Here is an 8,428-nt window from a genome sequence, read left to right as displayed (position 1 = left end):
TGGCTGAAAGCAGACAGATAGTCCCTTCAACAAGCAGAGGCATCACACAGGTTCTGAACAACTGCATCACACACAGGAGCTTAACCTTTTGACATTTCTCTCCATATTCACACTGGAGTGCCTTCCAGTGGAAAAGGTAAAGTGCACGGCTGCCTTGGCGGTGTTGAAGAGACTTTGTGTTAGTGCAGCTGTGGTCCACCCTGAGGTCCTACCTCCTGGCTGCAGAGCACGGGGTGTGAGAGTGATTAAAGGACCGGGGACAGTACAGGGGGGACAGGGGGTGAGGGTCTGGGTAAGGAGGAAGAGATGGACTTACTACCTCAAATCACAGTTGGGCACCCAGGGAGGTGGCCAGAGGATGTCAAAGGGTGTTTTTCTTTCTGAGCTTCCTTCTCCCCCCATCAAAAAAATATTCCATCTCCATCCTTTCCCCCGAGGTGGTCGTCCCTAAGCCTCTAACCCCTACACCCCTTCCTCTCCACAACCTGATCAGAACTACCATGGTCCACTGCCCAAACTGAAATGTCTTTAGTCAACAAATCTTTTCACAGGTCCAATACTTGGATAAATAGAAATGACAACTACTGTCTGTGGTACAAAACTGTGGTAGAAGAAAACTGATATAAAGTCTACTTCGTGGAATACATTAGAAATATTTCATGAGTACTGTAATTTCAGGAATTTTACAGCTTATACAAGAATATGCAGTAAAGTTTCAAGCAAGCCCTCAACACACATTTTCTGTGACCAGTAAGAGAGAGTATTTTCTTGCCTTGTGTTATCCGAGCCTTCTATTAATGACACAAACACAAAATACCACTTGATGCCCTGTGTTCTCACTCTAGCCCAATCTGTTCCTTAAGATGGGCCAGCCCGCCTCTCTCCACCTGTTTCTCTTTCTTAATTTCTGATCAGGCGTCCCTGACAATTAATAGAATCGCTGTGACATTTCCTACTCCACCCCTTGCAAATCCCCCCCACCCACACACACACACACACATAAACACACACACACACACACACACACACACACACACACACACACACACACACACACACACACACACACACACACACACACACACACACACATACAAACAACACATACAAACACACATACAAACAACACTCCTGGTAAACCTTAATTACATGATCTCTGATTTCTCTGATTGATATGGTAATGACTATGTCATTAATGCAAAATAAAAAATATCAGTAGCTCTGGTAATAAATTGATTTATTTGATTAGATATCCTGCTGCATTTTTATGCATGTTGGTATTCAGTGGGTGGAGTGGTGATGCACTGGTTGTTTGTGCCTGTTGTCACAATGTTGTTACCCCACAGAGATGCACTGACTGTGGAGCTGAGGTGAGGTGTGACCAGCCTTAACATACGCACACACAGATGGACACGGACCGAAATCATTTCTATATCTTTGACTAGAGACCAATAAAAGAGTTGAAATAAAAACATTATTTTATTTTACCTGAAGATGGCACTCTAGAGCTTCTTTGCACAGTCCAAAACTACATGATCAGGCAGCAACCGCTTGCCTGACAACTCAAAGTGAATTATTCCGCTGCTCTATGTTCGCTGCGGAGAAGAAACTAAACATCCGTGGGCGTGGAGTGGCATAGCGTTTGGCCGTAGCAAGGAGTTTGGGTAGCCAAGCAAAGCAACTGCAGCACCACGGTCTAACTTTTCAAACTGTGCAGTGCAGTCCCATGTGCAGCAGCACAATCCCTTGCTACAGGGTCTGAACGGCACAGCAGCATAACCCCAACTGTCGTTGTAACTTATCATCTATTACCCAGGCCCATTACACCCTCATCTCACTAGAGACAGCTGTCCATACATGGCTACAGAAGAGATCTGCTGGGTGTCCACAACACAGATTCCATGCCGCCAGGCCACTATATATACCAGAGGAGGCTGGTGGGAGGAGCTACAGGAGGACGGGCTCATTGTAATGGCTGAAATGGAATCAATGGAACTGAGTCAAACGTGGTTTTCATATCTTGGATGTGTTTGATACCATTCCATTAATTCCATTCCAGTCTTCACAATGAGCCCATCCTCCTATTGCTCCTCCCACCAGCCTCATCTGATATATACTATATATTAATATTGATAGACAGACAGACAGACTGGAACAGACAGACAGACCGAAATATATGTCTTATCAATATGCTAAACAATGCTCATCAATGGCTTTGATAACTGCTAATTTTCATTCATGAAACTAATGAAATGTGATGTAAAAGAGCTAAGTCGGCATTTCCTGCTGTCCCAGTCATAATCACATATTCCGCTGATGCAGCCAGTGATTGGTGAAGCAGAGATTTAGTGCTTGAGGCGAGTGCCACTAGTGCGACAACAGCCACCAGCACTGGCAGCGCAGTGCACATGTCACAGTATGAGAAAAGCCTGCAGGTATGTATTACTCCTTAGTCAGCAGTCATTACAATGGTTCTTATCGGAGAGGTAGAAAGAAGAGGATGAGGAGACAGAGGGGCACAAAAACATGTCCTCTCTCAGTCCTGTCATTTTGAAGTTATCACTGAGCGGATTGGCAGTGAAATGTTGCTCATTGACACAATACACCGCAGTGTGAAGACAGAGAGAGAGAGAGAGAGAGAGAGAGAGAGAGAGAGAGAGAGAGAGAGAGAGAGAGAGAGAGCGACAGAGAGAGAGAGAGAGGGGGGATAAAGGGAGAGAGAGAGATAAAGGGAGAGAGAGAAAGACAGAGAGATAAAGGGAGAGAGAGAAAGAGGTAGAGTACCACACAAACCCATAGGACAGTTCTGCCACAGGACAGTCAGTAAAGCAGGAAGAGGAGTAGGAGAGCATGCAGTGTGTTTACAGTTCCCCATGTCTGTATGCACAGTACATGTGTGCCACTGTGCACACACTGTAGAAACATGCATCAGTGTATTTCCATGTGTGCCCCAGTACCCCTGATCAGAGCTTAGCATGAGAGAGAAAGAAGGGGGGCGTCTCTCTCCCTCCTGCCCCCCTCGCCATCGCTCCACCTCCCCACCCCTTCCGACCCCCTGTGAGTGGACCCCTTACCTTGCGCTTTTTATCCCGTGAGCGGTTCCTCTTCTTGGCCTTCTCCTCCTCCTTCTGCAGGCGCTCCGCCTCGAGCTGGATTTTTAATTCCTTGTTCTTCACAAGATGTTTGGCGGCTTGTGCCATGATTCAGTCTGGTTGAGACGACTGTCTGGTGGAGATGAAGGTGGTAGAGGCCTGGCGAGGTCCTGGGTTGGGGCTGGGACTGGGGGGTTACAGTGCTGGAGGTCCTGCCTGCCGCGGGCAGACCCTGACGCTGATGGTGCCGGTGTGTGTTCCTTCGTATGGCCCTGCAGCGTCTGAGAGAGCGTGCTCACACTCTGCCTCCTCCTCTTCCTCTTCAGCAGTGCAGTGCAGTCACAAAAAAAACAGAAAAAACACAAGTAAAAAACTGCCTCTCTCTCACTCGCTCACTGTGCTGCTCCCTCCCTCTCCTTCTCTCTGTATCGCTGCTCCCCCTCCCTCTCTATCTCATTGCTCCCCCTCCCTCTCCCCCTCCCTCCATTGGTACCCATGCAGGCTTGCTGGTGCAGTGTGTGTGTGTGTGTGTGTGTGTGTGTGTGTGTGTGTGTGTGTGTGTGTGTGTGTGTGTGTGTGTGTGTGTGTGTGTGTGTGTGTGTGTGTGTGTGTGTGTGTGTCTGTGTGTGTGCGTGCGTGCGTGCGCGTGTGTGTGTGTGTGGTGCTTATGTGTGCAATAACAGCCCATTCTATATCACACACTGAACTGTAGTAATAAGACCAGCAAGCCTGCTACCAGCTCAAGCTTTCTCTCCCCCTCTCTCTTTCTCTCCTTCTCTTGGTCACTCTTTCTCTGTCTCTTCTCTCAATCTCTCTCTCATGTACACTAGAGGGGTACTATAAGGACAGCAGAGAGAGAAGTTACTCCTGTTGTTTTCTGTATCATGGTCAAAGTGTGTGTATGTCTAAACATGTGCGAGTATGTGTGTTTGTGCATGCGTGTAGCACGCAGAGAGGGGAACTGACGGAGATTGCACCTGTTCACTGGTATTGCTACGGTCATTTCTCGAGTGAACCCTCTGCTCTCACTTTCCCACCACCCCTCCCCCCCTCTCTCCTCCCTCTCTCTCCTCCCCCTGCAATGCTGCTGATGCAGGCAAAACAGATCCTTTAACATCTCTCTGTCCCTGGCTCTGTTCATCACATGCAGCACACAAATACAGTACACACACACATAGAGAGAGGGAGAGAAATATGCTCTTTCTGTCTTTCTCTATTAATTCATTGATCATTTCAGAGCAAATGAACTATTACAGGAGGGAATGGAGAGAATGGTGGAGGATGTGGAGAGAGGTAGGATGTAGGAATTCAATTCAATAGAGGGAGTTTTTTTGCTTCTTCCGTCATTCTCTCATACTGCCCTGTTGATTGGACCCCTGGAGGGTAGTGCGACAGTCATTGGCACAAACACATGATGCCATCTCACCAGCATCACTGACATCATTGACATTCTCTCTCTCTTTCATTCTCTGAATTTCTCTTATTTCTCTTGCGTTCTCCTTCATTCTGTCTCCCTAATTTTCTCACCCTCTACTTAAATGTCTTACCATTACTGCAGAATAATACTGAACCAAATGTGCATTCAAGTTACTCCTTAGGAAATTAAGTCCCTCACATGTGAATTAAATTTGTATTCAGTGAATCAAATGACTTTGCGTTGTGTTAAGGATATTTTTTAAGGTCTTTCAAACATTGAACCCTCTCATTGTGCTACTACATTCCTCCTTAACACTCAACCTGTTCTCTCTCTCTCTGTCCCTCCCCTCCTATCTTTCTCCTGAAAAGGCATCCCCTCATCTGATAGCAGCTCACTATTCTGCAGCAGCATACAGATGAACAGGCCTGGTGTTATTGCCTTCTGTCTACAGTGCTACTTTAGCTGCCAATGCAGTGCCCTTGGGGCATCTACATTTTAACAGTCCAATAAATCCATTTACAGTTTTTTTCAATTGTTTAAAGCACAATTTTGAAAACAGGGCCCGGTTTGTCAAAACACTACACACAATTAACCAAAGTAGCACCACATTTCAGATCATTTGCAAAATGGAACACTTTTGTCAAAACTATACACGACTTCATAAAAACAATATTTTGTTACCATACGAAACACACATTTCATATGACTTCAATCTTTTTGAACCAGTTACACACTGCTGTTGCTAACCTAAAACACTTTTAGCAAGTCTAATTATCAGTGATTAGAGTACTGTAAATGAAGTACACAGAGAAAGTGCAACTATACAAACACTACACAAGACCAATGCTGCAGACTGAGGAAAATATCATTTATTTCTCTCCATATACCCAAATCAGTCAACATGTCAACATGGAGAATCACAACAAAACAGGTCCCAGTTTTCATGCTACTACAGTAGTGTGCATAACACTGTTAGCTCAGCAAACAACAGACAAACGTAAAATGACTGTAAGTCGCTTTGGATAAAAGCGTCTGCTAAAAGGCATATTATATTATATGGCCTGAATGAGGGGTACCTGAGCCTGGGGCTGCAGATCGTAAACCTTCCACCGCCATGCAGAGAAGAACTATTCGATAGGGTTTAGAAACGGAGAGTATGGTGGAAGGTATAGTACTGTCAACTGTGGATGGTGTTGAAACCAGTTCTGGACCAAAGCAGAGCGGTGGAATGACACATTGTCCCAGATGACAGTGTATTGCATCTGGTGCATTTCATTACCTGCTGTGACGATGTGGTGCAATCGGTCCAAAAATGCGAGAATGTGAGGTGTGTTGTAAGGGCCCATTTTGGCATGATGGAGGAGAACCCCATGCTGTGAAATGGCAGCGCAAAGGGTGATGTTACCCCAACGTTGCCCTGGGACATTGATTATAGCCCTGTGGCCAATGATATTTCTGCCTCTCCTTCTTGCTTTTGTGAGGTTGAACCCTGCCTCATCAATATATATGAATTCATGCAGGATTTCCTCAGCACCCATCTGCAAAACTCTGAAATACAGTGAAAGACAAGATTGTGTAGTTCAGGATAGGTCTAGTATACAGTCAATGTAAAAAAGTAATGTGTGCAGTATGCAACATCACAGTGCTAAAGTGAACAATACAAACCTCCACATACTCATGCCGCAGCCGTTTGACCCTCTCTGAATTCCGCTCAAAAGGCACTCGATAAAGTTGTTTCATTTGAACCTGATGCCTTTTCAGGATGCGTGCCAGTGTTGACTGAGAGACCTGATGGACATTATTGAAAATGGCATGGTCACCGATAATGTTGGCTTGTAGTTCTCTGAGCCTGATAGCATTATTGGCCAAAACCATGTTTATTATCTCTCTCTTGTTCTTGCGTGAATATGGGCCCCCTTCCTCCTTGTCGTTCCTGACCCTCAATCCTATGTAGAGAATAATACATGTAACTTATTTTTTATTTTATTTATTTTTTTCACCTTTATTTAACCAGGTAAGCCAGTTGAGAACAGGTTCTCATTTACAACTGCGACCTGGCCAAGATAAAGCAAAGCAGTGCAATAAAAACAACACAGAGTTACATATGGGGTAAAAAACATAAAGTCAAAAATACAACAGAAAATATATATACAGTGTGTGCAAATGTAGCAAGTTATGGAGGTAAGGCAATAAATAGGCTATAGTGCAAAATAATTACAATAGTATTAACACTGGAATGCTAGATGTGCAAGAGATTATGTGCAAATAGAGATACTGGGGTGCAAAAAGAGCAAAATAAATAACAATATAGGGATGAGGTAGTTGGGTGGGCTAATTTCAGATGGGCTGTGTACAGGTGCAGTGATCGGTAAGGTGCTCTGACAACTGATGCTTAAAGTTAGTGAGGGAGATAAGAGTCTCCAGCTTCAGAGATTTTTGCAATTCGTTCCAGTCATTGGCAGCAGAGAACTGGAAGGAATGGCGGCCAAAGGAGGTGTTGGCTTTGGGAATGACCAGTGAGATATACCTGCTGGAGCGCAGACTACGGGTGGGTGCTGCTATGGTGACCAATGAGCTACGATAAGGCGGGGATTTGCCTAGCAGTGATTTATAGATGGCCTGGAGCCAGTGGGTTTGACGACGAACATGTAGTGAGGACCAGCCAACAAGAGCGTACAGGTCACAGTGGTGGGTAGTGTATGGGGCTTTGGAGACAAAACGGATGGCACTGTGATAGACTACATCCAATTTGCTGAGTAGAGTGTTGGAGGCTATTTTGTAAATGACATCGCCGAAGTCAAGGATCGGTAGGATAGTCAGTTTTACGAGGGCATGTTTGGCAGCATGAGTGAAGGAGGCTTTGTTGCGAAATAGGAAGCCGATTCTAGATTTAACTTTGGATTGGAGATTCTTTATGTGAGTCTGGAAGTTGAGTTTACAGTCTAACCAGACACCTAGGTATTTGTAGTTGTCCACATACTCTAGGTCAGACCCGTCGAGAGTGGTGATTCTAGTCGGGTGGGCGGGTGCCAGCAGCGTTCGATTGAAAAGCATGCATTTAGTTTACTGTACAATGTCACAGGAAGGGGTATCACAAGTGCTGATATGGTGCATACAATAAGCGGCTGATTACTGTAACTGTAGACAGATCTTCTTTTACCTGTTTTCCTGTCGAAAAGTAAATAAAAAAAATAAAAAAATAGGTCATTTAGCAGACGCTCTTATCCAGAGCGACTTACAGGAGCAATTGATCAAGGGCACATCGACAGATTTTTTACCTAGTCGGCTCGGGGATTAGAACCAGCGACCTTTCGGTTACTGGCACAACGCTCTTAACCACTAAGCTACCTGCCGAAAAGTCCTTATGACAGATGCCACTGTATATCTGCTAAGATTTGGCTGAACTCTCAGTCCAGCCTCCCTCAGCGTCAATCCGTGGTTCACAACATGGTCCACTAGTGTTGCACGAATGTCATTTGATAAGTTTGGTCCTCTTCTTCTTTGTGCATGTTCTCCTCCTGCTTCAGGTCTTCCTCGACCTCTGGCTCGGCCTCTGCCTCTTCCTCTACCTCCTTCTCCTCCTCTGTGTACTCCTCCTCTCACCCTCACTCTTCTTCTGACTCCTTCCATTTTGGTTGAAGGCAGGTGAACCTACCTGCTGCATTTTTATAGTGCTTAAACCTGATTGGTGTGTCTACAATTTAGCAATCATGTGTTTGTGCACCTGATGGCTGTGTTTAACAGATTGGCTCATAGGTGTGGTAATTTGACAGTCAGTGCTTTGGAATTGCAAGAAAGTGACATCATGATATACTTCTGTGTGTTCAGTGTTTTGCAAATCACTGTGTGTAATGTTTTGCAAATAGTGTGAAGCTGACAATGTGCTTACAGTTGTGCAAATCTAGCCTTGTGTTTTTTT

This window comes from Coregonus clupeaformis, chromosome 18 (genome assembly GCF_020615455.1).
Source record: "Coregonus clupeaformis isolate EN_2021a chromosome 18, ASM2061545v1, whole genome shotgun sequence".
Classification (NCBI taxonomy): domain Eukaryota; kingdom Metazoa; phylum Chordata; class Actinopteri; order Salmoniformes; family Salmonidae; genus Coregonus; species Coregonus clupeaformis.
Note: the sequence above shows the minus strand (reverse complement) of the source record.